This window comes from Ovis aries, chromosome 16 (genome assembly GCF_016772045.2).
Source record: "Ovis aries strain OAR_USU_Benz2616 breed Rambouillet chromosome 16, ARS-UI_Ramb_v3.0, whole genome shotgun sequence".
In the NCBI taxonomy this organism is placed as follows: Eukaryota; Metazoa; Chordata; class Mammalia; order Artiodactyla; family Bovidae; genus Ovis; species Ovis aries.
The window spans coordinates 4,195,961-4,212,701 of NC_056069.1; the positions used below are offsets into that span (position 1 = coordinate 4,195,961).

At 39.1% G+C, this 16,741-nt stretch overlaps 1 protein-coding gene across 2 annotated transcripts in view; it reads right to left on the reverse strand.

Moving 5' to 3' along the window:
* UBTD2 (ubiquitin domain containing 2) overlaps window positions 1–16,741 on the reverse strand; it is a 60,925-nt gene that overhangs the window by 32,864 nt on the left and 11,320 nt on the right. Inside the window, exon 2 of one of the 2 annotated variants that reach the window (XM_060400309.1) lies at window positions 11,637–11,748. The exons of the other annotated variant lie outside the window; for it this stretch is intronic. The gene's annotated coding sequence lies outside the window, so the exon portion shown is untranslated. The remainder of the gene's footprint in view (window positions 1–11,636; window positions 11,749–16,741) is intronic. 2 annotated transcript variants of the gene reach the window in all.

Consider the following 16,741-nt stretch of genomic DNA (forward strand, 5'->3'; position numbering starts at 1 on the left):
TTCAAGATAGGCAACTGAGATGACCTAGCCTGAGGAACACAAAAGAAGATGAACACAGCCTCAAGTGGGGTACCATCAAGATTACCAATATACACAAAATGAGAGCCGCAGAGGGGAGAGAAAGGAGTAGAGAGAACACTGAGAGAAGTGATGGCTGAAAACTCATTTGATAAAAAACCCACCTACACATGCAAGAGGCTCAACAAACTCAGAGATCACTACCTAGACACATCATAAGAAAGCTGTCAAAAGCCGAAGATTAAGAATCTTGGAAGAACAAGAAGCAACTCAAGACATACAAGGCACCCTCAAAAAGTTTAACAGCTGATTTCCCATCAGAAGACATGGAGAACAGAAGGCAGTGGGGCTACACAGACAGACTAACGAGAGGAAGAGTGTGTCAACCAAGAATTCTGTATCCAGAAGAGAGTATCCTTTGAAAATCAAAGAGAAAACAAAATATTCCCAGGTAAACAAAAACTGAAAGGACTTGTTGGCATCACACCAGCTCTGCAAAAAATCCTATAGGGAGTCTTCAGGTATCAAATAAAGGATACTAGACAATAACTTGAATATACATTAAGAAATAAAGGCCATCAGTAACATTACACAAGTCCATGTAAAAGGCAGCATATGTATATTTTTTCTTTGTAACTCTGCTTCCTCTTATTTGATTTTAAAGACAAAAGCATAAAAAATAATTAAAAATTTGTGTTGATGAACATACAATGCTTAAAGATGTGATCTGTATATTAATAACAGTCCAAAGAAGAGAGGGAGAGAATGGAGCTGTATAAGTAGCATTTTACATGCTACTAAAATTAGGTTACTTTCAATCAGAACTGAAATACTATAAATTAAGATATTAATTATAACCCCCAGGGCAATCATTAGGAAAATGACTCAAAAATATATAGCAAAAAAAATAAAGTATTCCAATCAAAATGCTAAAATTTGCAGAATGGACCAAAATACACAATCCAACTACATGCTATCTACAAAAGAGACATTTTAGATTAAAAAACATATTTAAGTTGAAAGCAAAAGGATGAAAAAGATATACCAAGCAAGCGGTCATCAAAAGTGGAATGGCCATATTTATATCAGACAAAATAGACTTGAGGACAAAACCTTTTACTAGAGACAAAGGACATTTATAATAAATGGGTCAATGCATCGAGAGTCCTAACAATTGAACACATATATGCACCTAACAACAGAGCCCTAGAATATAGGAAGGAAATACGGACAGAACTAAGGGAGAAACAGCTCTACAGTAACGGAAACTTCACGTCTATGTTCAGTAATGGACAGAATACCTAGACAGATATCAGTACAAAATCAGAGGATTTAAACAACGATATAAACCAATTAAACCTAATATACAGGTTAACCCTTGAACAACATGGGTTTGCACTGCTCAGGTCTACATACACACAGATGCTTTTCAATAGTGCGACATGGTCCGAGGTTGGCTGACTCCACAGATGGGGAGCGGTCACAGATGCAGAGGACCAACTGTAAGTTATACAACTTATAAGTTATACTATAAGATTAACCACAATTTGTTCAACAATGAACACTTCACCCAGACTAACAAGTTAGGCCACAAAACAAGTCTCAGTAAACTTTATACAACATATCTTCTCTGACCATAATGGAATAAAGTGAGGAATTAATAACAGAAAGAAACCTGGAACATCCACAAGTAAATGGAAATTAAACAACACACTCTTATACAACAAATGGACCAAGTAAGAAATCAAAAATAAAATGAGAAAATACGTTAAAATAAAAACAATACACAAATAAAAACAAACACAAATAACTCATGGGATACAGCAAAAGCAGCGCTCAGAGGAAAATTTGGAACTCTGAACATCTACATTAAGATAGACGACAGATCTTTCTCAGTTACCCAAGTTTACACCTTAAGGAACTAAAAACAGAAGAGCAAAGTAAACCCAAAGCCAGCAGAAAGAAGGTGTAAGTAAAGATTAGAGTGGAGATGAACAAAGGACAGCAAACAGACTTAGCAAAGCCAGACGCTAGTCCTTCTAAAAGATGAACAAAATCAACAAACATTCAGCCGGACTTTTTCGTTCTGTCTGTTCTTACAAGACAGAAGTTTCAAATAACTAAAATCAAAGAGTAATATCACGACTGATCTTACAGATATAAAAAGACAGAATATTAGAATACTATGAATTGTTGAACACTAACAAATTAAATAATCTAGGTGAAATGAACAAGTTCCTAGAAACACAAAATTATTAAAACTGGCTTAAGAAGAAACGGAAAATCTCAACAGACTTACAACAAGAGATTGAATCATTAAGCAAAATCTTTCCAACAAAGAAAAGCCCAGGGCCAGATGGCTTCACTGGGGCATTTTACCAAACATTTAAAGAAGAATGAAGACCAACTCTCAAATGCTTCCAAAAAAACAGAACAGGAAGGAACAGTTTCTAACTCGTTCTATAAAGCCATCATTCCCAAACCAAAATGAGACAAATATAAAAACACCACAGACCAATACCCCTTAAGAAGATAAACGCAAAAATGCTCAATATAATTCTTGCAAACTGAATCCAACAGTATACTAAAAAGATTATGCACTAAGACCAAGCGGGATTTATCCCAGGAATGCAAGACTAATTCAGCATAAGAAAATCAAAATAATGTGCCATATTAATAAAACAAAGGGGAAAAAACCCCACACAGTCATCTCCATGACTGCAGAAAAAGGACATGACAAAGCGCAATACTCTCTCATGATAAAAACATGTAAAGCTAGGAATAAACAGTAAATTCTGTAACATGATAAAGGGTCTTTATGAGAAACAGCTGACATCACACTCAATGAACGCACACACACTGAAGGCGCCCTCCCCACACCAAGATCAAGACGACAAGCTAAGACATTCTTATTGTTGCTGTGAGAGTGTGTGTGAGAGAGACAGGCAGACAGAGATCATCTAAGTACCGGTGTGCTTCATCATACAACCAGGCAAGAAAAAGGTAGCTATTCTTTGGGAACTCAAAACTTTTTGTTTCAGCCATGTCTGAGCTACATAAGAGAATGCACAAACACACATTTAAATATCTGCAAGGACGACAGTCATTAACCATCTGCACTACATACAGTGGAAAGAAACTAGCCTTATTTCAAACAAGGAACTCTACGAGAAATTAAAGCCGTTACAGCACAGTTATCACCGTGCAAGAGGGTGTAACTATAAAGCAATGAGACTGTAAAGTAGTAACTATAACTAGTAACTGTGAAGTGTAACTATAAAGCAATGAGACTGTGTACCAAAGACGTGCAAGCTCAGTCGTGTCCGACTCTGCAACCCCAGGGGCTGTAGCCCGCCGGCTCTTCTGTCCACGGGACTGTCCAAGCAAGAATACTGGAGTGGGTTGCCATTTCCTACTCCAGGGGATCTTCCCAGAGCAGGGATTGAACTCACGTCTCCTGCATCCCCTGAATTGGCTGATGGATTCTTTACCAACTGCGTCACCTGGGAAGCCATATACCAAACATAACACCTAAATCAAGTTATGTATAATCACTATGTATTTATACAGATGTATTGAGTAGGTACATGTTGTTGAGTCACTGTAAGGCCCAAAATAGACAGGTATAATATCCCTACTGGAGAACCAAATACTCACTATACACAGGAAGTCCTACAAACAGAAAAAGAAAGGAAAGCAGACAGACATGTATGCCCAGCTCATTAGTACAAAAGAAAACAGAAGGATAAACCAGAAACTAGGCATACTGGCTACTTACAGAGGGTGGGTGGAAATGGAATGGCAACAATGGAAGGATGGGTAAGAGGCAGTAATGAGTAAGGGTCACACTTCTCAGTATGCCTTTTTGCCTAGTTCTAACCTTTAGAACTAGGTTACCATCACACAGCTTGTCATGTGCCTCAAACAGTAAAGAATCTCCCTGCTTCGCGTTTGATCTCTGGGTTGGGAAGATCCCCTGGAGAACGACATGGCAACCCACTCCAGTATTTCTGCCTGGAGAATTCCATGGACAGAGGAGCCTGGTGGGCTACAGTCCATGGGGTCGCAAAGGTTCAGACACGACTGTGTGACTAATACTACCATCACACATACTCAAATAAGCAAACAAAATCAAAAAGGGGGAAAACTAAAAAAGAACACAACTAGAAATAAATGAACTTAACTGTATTTCAAAGGGTTAACAAACTACATTAAAAGGGCATGTACCTAACATTTGAACACAGTATTTTTTTTTAGTAATTTTACCCTCAGGCTACAGATATAAAGAACTGTAAATGAATACTGAACTCTAGTTAGTAGTCTTGTTTTCACAATGAAATACATTAGTGATTCCAAACTATTTAATGTGTATCCTCAGACTGAATAAATAAGTAAATATACTGTGGAAATTAGGAGTCACATTTCTTCACTTTTAGAAAGAGAATTGTAAATATATGAACAGGCAAAGTCTAGAATAAATCTTGTATTAATACTATTAGACTGGAAGGAGAGCTATCAGTATGAACTCGTTTTTAATATGTAAAAATATATAGATGCATGGCCCTGGGGCTCAGCTGGTAAAGAATCCACCTGCAGTGTGGGAGACCTGAGTTCGATCCCTGGGTTGGGAAGATCTCCTAGAGAAGGGAAAGGCTTCTTTCCCTTCCGGCTCTACTTCTTCCAGTGTTCTGGCCTGGGGAATTCCATGGACTGTATAGTTCATGGGGTCACAAAGAGTCAGACATGACCGAGACTTTCACTCACCATGTATATATCATATATATCCATATCTTCTATATAGCTTAGGGCTACATAGGAGATACATGTATTCAAGCTCTTTCCACTTAGACAACCTACAGGCAATGTTACTCTGGTACCATCAAACACACCTGGAGTCTAGATTTTTACTTCTGAATATAATTCTCCACTAAAAGGAACTAGGGGTCCCTAGCTGATTTCAGGACTCTGACAGGTAAAATATAATATGAACCTGGAACAACTTGTCATGCCAGAAAACAAAGAAGTATTCAAAGAATAACAAAGTCACGTCAAAAGAACACAGAGATCAGCCTGGAGGAGCTCCCACTGGCCAATGTGGTACAATTTGAGCATCAAAATAAATAATAGCAACAGATTATACCCCCATGGAAAAACACAGAAAACCATGAGTCCATACCAATATAAATAAGCAAACAAATAGCTGAGAGGAGAGCTCTTTCTTACGTTAAAATGCTGATCAATTAATATAAAAGAAATAGTGAAATTAGAAAAATCACCATTTGGCAACCACCGTAATTATTTCAGACAAGAAGTACCAATGGATGCTAAAACTGGCACCTGTTTGATAATTAAAAAAAGATATTTGCAGTAGCTATAGATCCAGTCTTCATACTAAATACTTACTATTTGCAGAGGAAAAAATAGTAACTTTGCAGCGAAGAAACTTGGTTGGCACCATATGTGATTAAAGTTAACATCAACATTAATAAGAAAAAAAGATATTATGTGACTCTGGACATGATACACTAAGGACACAATCTCACTTTTGCGGTATGCTTGCCCAGACTACATAATCAGGGAGGAACCTACACATGAGAAAACATCAGACGAAGTGCAACTGATGAACACTCTGCAAAATAACTGGCACATACTTCTCAAAATGCCAAGGTCACAAAAGACAAAAGTCTCCAGAACTGCACTAGATTAAAGCAGGCTAAAGAGATATGACAACATAATGCATGATCCTAGATGATTTTCTTGGAATATTAATGAAGACAATGATGAAATCTGAATAAAGGCTGTAAACATTAGCATTATATCAATACTCATTTCTTGATTTTGATTACTGAATTGTGGGTAGGTGAGCGAAAGTCCTTATTCTTCAGAAATACACACTCAAGTATTTCAGGGTAAAAGGGTTTACTCTGTGCAACTTTTTCGAATGGCTCAAGAAAATTTAAGTATTTACATACATGTATGTACATATAAAGGACTTCCCTGGTGGCTCAGTGGTAAAGAATCTGCCTGCCAAAGCAGGAGCCATGCGTTCGATCCCCGGGTTGGGAAGAACCCCTGGAGAAAAAAATGGCAACCCACTCCAGTATACTTGCCTGGGAAACGTTATGGACAGAGGAGCCTGCCAGGCTACAGTCCATGGGGTTGCAGAGAGCCAGACACAAGCTAGTAAACAACAACAACAATACGTACATATAAAGAAAATGTAATAAAGCAGATGTGGTAAAATACTAACATTTGGGGAAACTGGAATGAAGGGTATCAGAACTTCGTACTGTTTCTGCAACTTTTCCGTAAGTTTGATGTTATTTTGAAATATAGTTAAAAAAAAAAAAAAAAGGACTTGTGACCCTTTGATAATGCCTTGGATACAGGTTTGGATTTGGCAGACCAGCCATGGTAACTCAGATCTCACCCGTGGTGCAAGCTCAGCTGGCTTAGCCATGTCCGACTCCTCACCGCCCCATCGCCTACAGCCTGCCAAACTCACTCAGATCTCACCTGGCCCCAAAGACACAGGACACCTAACGGTGCTGACCATGTCTAGAGAGAATTAGATCCTCTGAGACTTTACCTGACTAACTTAAAAATTCTCCAGCAAAAGGAAAGTTCCTGTAAGCATTTAGAAAACCCTGCAGAGAAGGATTCCTACTGCTCTTAACCATTACATTACTGGTGAAGGTAGCAGTTTGCCAAAAATGCCGCCTTTCTGAGAAAAAATAATAGTCAGCAGAGAACGGGCACCGCCCTGGCCCAGCCTCTGTGCACTGTGCCCTCTATATGCAGCCCCACGCATCCTCTCAGCAACGCTCGTCTCCACCTTAAAATGGAAAGGCCACCCGGGGGAGGGTAAGGGAGACCACAGTAGCAATCTCTCATAGGACTGTCAGGAAGATTTAACGGGGCAATATTTCTCACACAATTGCAATAGTTTCTGGAACATAAAAACTATACCTGTGTCTGTTAGATGAATAATAATAATAGATCCCAAAGATCATATAGCTAAACAGTACAGCTGGGATTCAAACCTAGTCAAACTCCAAGGTTTATATTCTCAGCCACTAGGACTATACTGGAGAAGGAAATGGCAACCCACTCTAGTGTTCTGGAGAATCCCAGGGATGGCGGAGCCCGGTGGGCTGCCGTCTATGGGGTCGCACAGAGTCAGACACGACTGAAGCGACTTAGCAGCAGCAGCAGCAGGACTATACTGCCTCATGGCTTTAAGAATTACTAGAATAAATGTTCAACCTGATCTCAGACTTTCACCTACAAAGTAAAACTACATGATCAATCGATCTCTAAGGTCTTGGGCTTCCATGAAGTTTCAAAGGTGTGAACCAGTGCTTAAGATAGCATAGCAAGTTGACGCTGACCTGAAGTGCCCAAATAATCCACTATTTCCTAACCAGCATATACCAATTACCCAAAGCAGGCTGGTACCTGTTCCAAGCTCAGTTCCAAAATTAGTACTAAGTGTTTCGTGAGAAAAGATATTAGCAGTTCATACAACTCTTTATTCAAGATTGTCCCCCTCTTCAATCTGAAAAGTTTCCTTTGCTTAATGTTTATAAGAGCCTGGCAAAAATATGGGTAAACACACTTCACTTGAAATTGTGTTCATTTGCAAAGTCCTTCTCCTTGAATGGGTTTCTAAGTGTAGTCAAAGCAATTGTGCTTCTAAGAACATAGAAGAACACAAGAGTGGGTGCCACAAAAACAATGATATTTTGGCCTGTCCACGATTTTGCCACAAAAGCCATAAAGCAGAACCAGTGCTTAAACATCAATTCTATCAACGTATAAAGAAAATAATACTCAAAGTAACAAAAAAACTACTAGAAAATGTATTGCCTGTGGGTTAGATTCATGGGAAAATAGGTATTATCTTGGATGTCACTTAATCCTTCTAAAACTGCATCTACGGCTATCACCATTACAAAACCCCAAGCTTTATTATCATCTTATTTAACTGAACTGTTCAGAAGGAAGTACTGTCAACAACAGAAAAGAAATACTATATTCTTGCAAATGCCCCTACAAGAGACTTGAGAGACTTGCCCAGTTATACCAGAAGATTCCTTCGCTACAGTTTACACTGCATCTCCTCACATTACATTCCCAGGACATCCCATGACTTACATTCACAGTCACTATGGAGAACAGTATGGAGGTTCCTGAAAAAAACAAAAAACAGAACTACCCTCTGACCCAACAAATCCCACTCTTGGGCATATACCCAGAGAAAATCATAACTCAAAAGATACATGCACCCAATGTTCACTGCAGCACTACTTAGAACAGCCAGGACAGGGCAGCAACCTAAATGTCCATTAACAGAGGAATGAATAAGGAAGATACGGTACACAGCCACAATGAGATATTACTCAGCCATAAAAAGGAATGAAGTTTGCCATTTGCAGAGACACAGATGGACCTACAGACTGTCATGCAGACTTAAGTAACTCAGAAAGACAAACATCACACAGTATCACTCATATGCGGAATCTAGAAAAATGATACAATGAGCTTATTTTTAAATCAGAAATAAAGACAGTGATGTAGAGAAAAACACAGAATGCACGGATACCAAGGGGAGTAGGGGGGTTTTAAACTGGGAGATTGGGACTGACGTGTATACTGCTATGAACAAAACAGGAAACCAATGAGAGCCTACTGTAGGGCACAGGGAACTCTACTCAGTGCTGTGATGACCTAAATGGGAAGGAAATCCAAAAAAAGAAGGGATACACGTATACATATGGCTGATCAACTGCTGTGTCAGCAGAAAGCAACACAGCATTGTAAAGCAACTACACTCCAATAAAAATCGTTTAAAAAGCCCTGGGATGTGCGTCTCTCACATCCTTGTGCTGACTCTACTAAATCCTAACTTTTAAACCAGCAAGCTCAATTTTAGAGAAAATACTGACAATCCTCCCTAAATGAAAAGCTAACGACGACACTCTCATTTTAACCCAAAGCTAAAACATCAATAAAGTTAAATTGTAGAAGTTGTAGCTGACTTCATGAAGCACGTCACAATTTCTCTAAACATGTATGAATCCATTTTTATTTCACTCTCTCTTTTCGACTCATAGCCATATACGCTGAGTCTGACGCGATATACAGCAAAACACTTATATTAGGTCATGGAAAAAATTTTTCTCTTAGATATGCTTTTTGACACTTAAAACTTTTTTCAGTTTTTAAAAAGATTTAATAATGACCACAGATTATAAATGTTATAAGTAGCTTTTAGATTGTGTCAGGAGCAAGTTTAAAGATATTGTTAATCAATACTTAACTATATTAAAATTGTATAGCATTTCTCCTCAAGATTTTATTACAAAAATAACTTGCCAATGATGTTCATACTTCCTATTTATTATTTTTTTTAATTTATTTACTTATTTCTTTGGCCGCGTCGGGTCTTAGTTTGGCACTTGGGATCTTTGGTCTTTGTTGCAGCAGGCAGGATCTTAGTTACAGCAGGCAGCTCTCTTACTTGGCAGCATGTGGGATCTCTTGGTCCCTGATCAGGGATCAAACCCAGGCCCCCTGCATTTGGGAGCCTGGAGTCTTAGCCACTGGCCCACCAGGGAAGTCCCATATACTTCCTATTTATTATTAAATCAGAATACTTTCTCAATGCAAATGGAATTCTACTCTACATCTGAAATGTCTTCACTCCTCCTCAGTGTCTCATCTGAAAGTGTCTTCTCTCCCCCTTCTGTAATAAACAGTGAAGCTTCACTTTCGTACACGTAAGACTTTCAGTATACATCCTTGTCCCAAGTTGAAAAACCTTCCTCTATCACTGAAGCGCAAGTTCTGGCCCTATTTATTATTCCCTCCTTAAAATGGTTAAGGATCACCTGTGACAGAACAAACAAAAACTTTTATTCCAGTCATTTGCGTGCCCTATGCAGTTATGTTGTAATTTCTAGACAGTACATTTAGTGCTGGTATACAGAAAACGGAAATACAAACACACACACAAAGCTGTTTTCTACCCCACAAAGGATTCAATACAAAAAGATAGTCTCCTTCTTGCTTCCAGGAGTATTCATTACATTTTACTACAGGTAAACAATTTTCCCCATTCTCAAAACTCCTGTTATAGCTTAAATGTCTTATTCAATATTCATTCCAGAAATACTGGGCATCATTTTATTGTTTTCTCAAGTCTCTTATGTCCTACTTGTTATATGTAGTGACACACCTCAATTTTTCACTTCATAATCATGAGGTATTAAAGGACATATAAACTATTCTGAGTCATTTGGGAAGAGACACGTATTCACACAAGATGCAATCATCACAAACCAAGAATCAAAAAAGCCAAATTCACAGAAGGGTTTGTTCAACAGGCCGTGTATGTTAATTTTTGGCAACAAAACAATGATCAAAGGCCCAAAGCTTTTTAATCACCACCAAGTTAAAATTTTTATTTCCAGGGTAACTGAAGTCCAATGCAAATTGGTGACTATCAGAAAAAGTACAAGCTGTGATAATGAAGCTGTATTAAGGACCACAGGTCCCCTCCTCCCCACTTTTAAATGAGACACTCCAGGTGATAGATGGCCTTGGTTCCTTTTATCAGCTATAAACTATGTGTGTGAGTTCAGTCGTGTCCAACTCTTTGAGACTCCTTGGACTACGGCCTGCTAGGCTCCTCTGTCCATGGGGATTCTCCAGGTAAGAGCACTGGAGTGGGTTGCCACGCCCTCCTCCAGGAGGGATCCAACTGAGGGATCCAACCAAGGGATCGAACCCACGTCTCCTGTGTCTCCCGCACTGCAGGTGGTTTCTTTACCGCTGAGCCACCGGGGCTTCCCAGGAGGTGGTTCCAAATATCCATACACTGATATAAGTACAGATAGTCATTAACATATGGGTTCCAATCCCCATCCTTAAATTGCTGGATATGCCAATCAGAATGAACTTTCTTGACACCTCCTTCAACTCACCCCTCAGGAGAATCACCAGTCTAATTTGAAACAGATAGATATTTTAATACGCCACTAATGGTGATTTAGGATCACAGGCCTAGAAAGACTTTATGATGTTTTCTCTAAATTAGACAAAGTGTTCTTTTTCTTGTACTTTAAGGACCTCAAGGAAACTGGTTTCCCCACAAAGCTCAACTGCTAAACTCAAGTCAAGCTTAAGTCAAGCTGAATATTAAGCTGAAAACATTCAGTCTGGGATAGCAAGCAGAGGTAATGATGAAAAAGAAGATAACGGAGTAAACGGGCACAAAAGAATTTTAGAAAAGATGATCACTTTTTTCCATTTGATCCTGTTAGATAATTTTAAGATTTTAGTTTGAAATTTCTATCTTGTGAGATGCAATATAATTTGTTGACTAAAACCAAAGGCAATTTCTCAACTCATTTTTCACTGCTGCCATCTCTATTTTGGAGTATGAACATAAGAGTCCTTAAGAACTATGTTTCATTAACTTCCCTCAACTGTGTTTACTGCCATGAAAGAAAACACTCACACGTACACTTCTGCGGCAAGGAAAGAAGAGTCAACCAAAACCGTCACTTTCGGTGGAGAGAATACTGAATTAGAAAACAGAAGACAAAACTTACAGTTTGGGCTACTCTTTTCATTCCTTAATCAGATCAAAGCTTTCTTGTGCCTCAGTTTTCTCTCTTCTAAAACGGTAATATTAACATCAGACTTCCTCAAAGTCACAGTTTCCTTGTAAGAATCAAGAAAATGTATATGAAGATTTTTTAAAAAACCAAAATTACAGCAAAGACTGTATTGAAATCATGGTTCTTCTCGCATAGTTGTTGTCTCTGTAAACCTTAAACCATTGAAAAACCATTATTTTGATAACTTCAATAGGATCCACTCGTTGAACATTACGAACCTACAACCTGATACTTACATACAAGTTCAAGGATGTCACACAGTATACTCAATGCATGTTTGTTGTGCAAATAACACGGTCAGGAAGGGAGATTTTAATCAGTAAAAAACAGGACAATGGGCTTCCCTGGAGGTCCAGTGGTTAAGAATCCACCTTGCCATGCAGGTGGGACACCGTTCAATCCACGGTCGGGGAAGACTGCACATCCTGTGCAGCAACTAAGCCCCTGCACCTATGCCCTAGAGCCCATGAAGAGCAACCACTGAACTCAGCACACCCGCAGTCCATGCTCTGCAACTAGAGTTGCCCTTGCTCAGCAAAACTAGAGAAAGCCTGCATGCAGCAACAAAGACCCATGACTGTCAAAAAATAAAATAAATAAATCTAAAAATTTAGGACGAAAAGCTGTTTGCATTGCTAAAAAAAAGTATTTGCATTGCTAAATATCTCATAATATCAGGCATGTGTTACAAAATTATACATGTTATAAAGTTATATTTACATTAATGACTATCTCCACCCCAAACACAATACTCTTTATTTACAGTTTTTTTATGGAGGAATGTGGTTTAGAAAGTAAATAAAGGACACACAGTTCCAACTTTCAGAGTGAAATCAGTCTTTAATAAAGTACCTTAAGGAATCTCCACTGGCTCAGCAGTAGAGAATCCACCTGGAACGCAGAAGACGCAGGTTCGATCCCTGGGTCGGGAAGATCCCCTGGAGAAGGGAATGGCAACCCACTCCAGTACTCTTGCCTAGGAAATCCCATGGACGGAGGAGCCTGGTGGGCTATAGTCCATGGGATCGCAAGAGTCAGACAGACTAAACCGTCAACTCTGCAACCTCAATAAGTGACTGTAACTTTCTTCTGGCTTACCCAGTGGCTCAGTGGTAAAGAATTCACCTGTCATGGGGGACACGTGGGTTTGATCCCTGGGTTGGGAAGATTCTGTGGAGGAGCACATGGCCACCTACTCCAGTATTCTTGTCTGGAGAATCCCATGGACTGAGGAGCCTAGTAGGCTACAGTCCACAGAGTTGCAGAGTCAGACACGACTGAAGCAACTGAGCACGAGCAAAGTACTGTAAAGAGCATTTTTACCTTACAGTTTGTTCCTAGGCTCTGCTCTCCTCCAACATCCTCCAAAATATGTGCTTCAAAACCCCCCAACACCTAAATTCAGAGAATTCTTAAAAGGCATCTTCATTATTTCCTGCTATACTTTATAGGCTGCACGCAAAACCTGGATTTCTGCTGCATTCAATATAAGCACAGAATCAGCTCAAGAACAACCTAATACCACTGGTCTGGGCAGCTTTAAATATAATTAACCCTCTTTTCATATACAAAGCAATTCAAGTCACCACTAAGTTTGCGAACGATGACAGAATAATACATAAACAAACACAAAATAAGTGGGGAGATTTTAACAAGCAAATTAGATCACTCCCTCCTTTTACCAAATAGCCAAATAAGAATCTATCCCAGAATTATCATGAGGAAAGTCTCTAAAGATAATGGGAAATAATTGTACAACATTACAATAGTTTTTATTATTATAAATTTCACCCCCAAAAGCAAATGAAATAACTAAAGCCAAGCAGAAAAAATTTTCATCCTCCAAATGATAAAACAATCATAACCATTCATTCATTATTTCACTTATTTATTCAGTCAGCAACTGCTGAAAGCACATGTACCGGGAACTATACCAGAAATGAGGCAGACAGTGAAGAAGAGTCAGAAAAGGCCCCGGGCCGCAGAGCTTACAAATAGTGGGAGAAAAAAGAAGTAACTGAACAAATAATTTCCAAAAGCAGTATTAAAAAATGAGGGAGATCGTTCTACTTGTAAGAACTGTAATAAAAGCACCACAAAGCAAATATTTACATTAAAGCAAAGGCCCCTTCAGTTGGTAAAGAATCCACCTGCAATGCAGGAGATCCCGGTTCGATTCCTGGGGCGGGAAGATCCGCTGGAGAAGGGATAGGCTACCCACTCTAGTATTCTTGGGCTTCGTGGCTCAGCTGGTGAAGAATCTGCCTGCAATGCAGGAGACCTCGGTTCAATCCCTGGGTTGGGAAAATCCCCTGGAGAAGGGAAGGGCTACCCATTCCAGTATTCTGGCCTGGAGAATTCCATGGACCGTATGAAGTCCATGGGGTCACAAAGAGTTGGACACTACTGGGCAACTTTCACTTCACTTCACTTCAAGCTTTATTTACTAGATACAGAGATCCGCTGACATCCCTTCCAGGATTCATCTCAATCTAGTCCATTTTTCATAAGCAAGAGTCAGACTCTCACAAAGACGGCAGACACCAGACCTTACCGACCAGGTCCTTCTCAGCATCTCTTTTGATTCTAGTTCCTCCTGCATAAACCACAGATACAGGATCTCATCCAACAATCCCTTTTCTATGAAACAGTCACTGCCTTGAACTTCCAAAGGTTAAATATAATACTAGGTTGCCCCAACTGTAGTCAGAGTCGGAATATTTTACACCCAAGAGAGAAAAAAGAAAAGTGAAGCCATGTCAAAGACAGGGAGAAGCAAAGGCCTAACAGTGCCAAGGTGCACTTTCAGCTTCAAATGAACTGAGAGGTAAAGTTCACACCTTAAATGATCAATTATCTTCACTTACAGAGTGCATTCTAAGCCAAAAGTTGCTCCAGAAAAGAAAGACCACCCTGAGGGCTTGTTCCCGACCCTTTTAATTCCTGGTGAAGGCAAATCAGTTAGTGAGAGTAAGTGAACCAACTTCCAGACCTGTAACCTGATGGTAGTTAGTGGTATAGCTACAACAGACACCATCTCCTTCATCCCTTCACTATTTTTAATGTTTTATCTTGCCTTTGTTTTCTCTCAAAGTTAGCATCAAAATTAATTTGGATAGCAATGCATTCTTAATACAGTACTATTCTTTCAGTAATCCTATGAAACTTCAAATATGTAATACAATGCCCAACACAGTGTACCTATCCTGAGAGTAGATAAAAATTGATTGAAATTACATGTGTCACATAAAGATTTTTTCTAGGATCTAGTCACATGACTTTTTAAATTGGTCTCAAAAAACTCAAGAGACAGAAATAAACACCTGTTTCAGCATTCCAAAAATATAATTTAAACTATTTTGTAAATATATTTTTGCTATTTTTTAAGAACCCTAATAAAAAGTACCACACATCAAATGTTAAATTTCAAACATAAAGACCATCATGAAACATGTTAGCTTATGCTGCTGGGTCAAACTGACCTTAGAGTCATTGGAATGCTTCTCTTGTCTACTCTACGCATATATGAACTTATGGAGATTTTCGAAACTGTGTCCTGACTGGGAAAACCACAGCTCTGAATGTGCCTTTTATTAATACATGCACATACATAGTCACTCATGTAACACAGCTTTTGAACTGTGGTGTTGGAGAAGACTCTTGAGAGTCTCTTGGACTGAAAAGAGATCAAACCAGTCAATCCTAAAGGAAATCAATCCCTAATATTCATTGGAAGGACTGATGCTGAAGCTCCAATACTTTGGCCACCTGATGTGAAGGGCTGACTCGTTAGAAAAGTCCCTGATGCTGGGAAAGACTAAAGGCAGGAGGAGAAGGGGATGACAGAGGATGAGACGGTTGGATGGCATCACCAACTCGACAAGACACGAGTTTGAGCAAGCTCTGGGAGATCATGATGGACAGGGAAGCCTGGCATGCTGCAGTCCACGGGGTTGCAGAGAGTCAGACACGACTGAGCTGACTGAGGGAACTGAGGGAGCGGAACTGAACTGACTGAGGGAACACACTAATACAGCACATGGATGTCTAGGCTTCGTTAAATGTCACAGCAATCTCATCTGTTCAGTATGTGCTCTTATCATAAAGTTACCTGAAGAATGCTCAGTGACAATAAAACAAACTGTAATACTGTGTGACATGTTATTGGTTGAGTTCTGAGTACACCTGCTGATGGTGTTAGTAAGTCAAACTTTAAAAAAATCTTCTACAGAACTTTATGAGACTCTAAATCATTTATTTTTATTTTTTAGAGACTATATACAATCAAAATAAAAAGAAATCAAATGCTGAGACTGATGTTACTGTTCAATGTAAGATATACTTAAAAAGAAGGTTCAACTGTTTAAAATGCTGGAGCTTACTGATTTCATCCAACATGCTCATTTAAAGGTAGCAGATACAAGAGCAGAAGTGGAACCAGAACTGAAGAATTCTGACTCCTAAATCTTTTTGTTACATGACATGGTCTTATTTAACAAGGTTCTTGCTCTAGAATTAAGTGAGCCTCCTATTAAGACAGTTATCATTTTCTCCCTAAAACCGTTATAAAGTCAAAGATGTGCTTCACACAATTGTTAACTGAACCTAAAGTACTATGAGAAAACTGAAGTCGCTGTCCCCAGGTCCAATATAGCTTATGCTCTGAGGAGGTAAGTAAATGTACAAAAATAACCAGGATACATTTTTGGGAAAAAAGGAGGGGGGACGTGGATTAAACAGTACAAACTTGCAGTTTTAAGAAGCACTAGTTATAAAGATCTAGTGTTCAGTATGGTTATTGTTAATAATACAGTACTTTATACTCGAAAGTTGCTGAGAGGTGATCTTCAAGATTCTCACAACAAGAATGTGTTAATCATCCTGATTCTGGTAACTGTTTCACAGTGTATGTGCATATCATATCATGACCTTGTATGCTGTATCTGTCAATAGATAGTTGTCAATCAGTCCTCAATAAAGTTGAGGGAAAGGAGGAGGGAGGAGAATAAGCACTGAAGAACAGTGCTACGATGTTC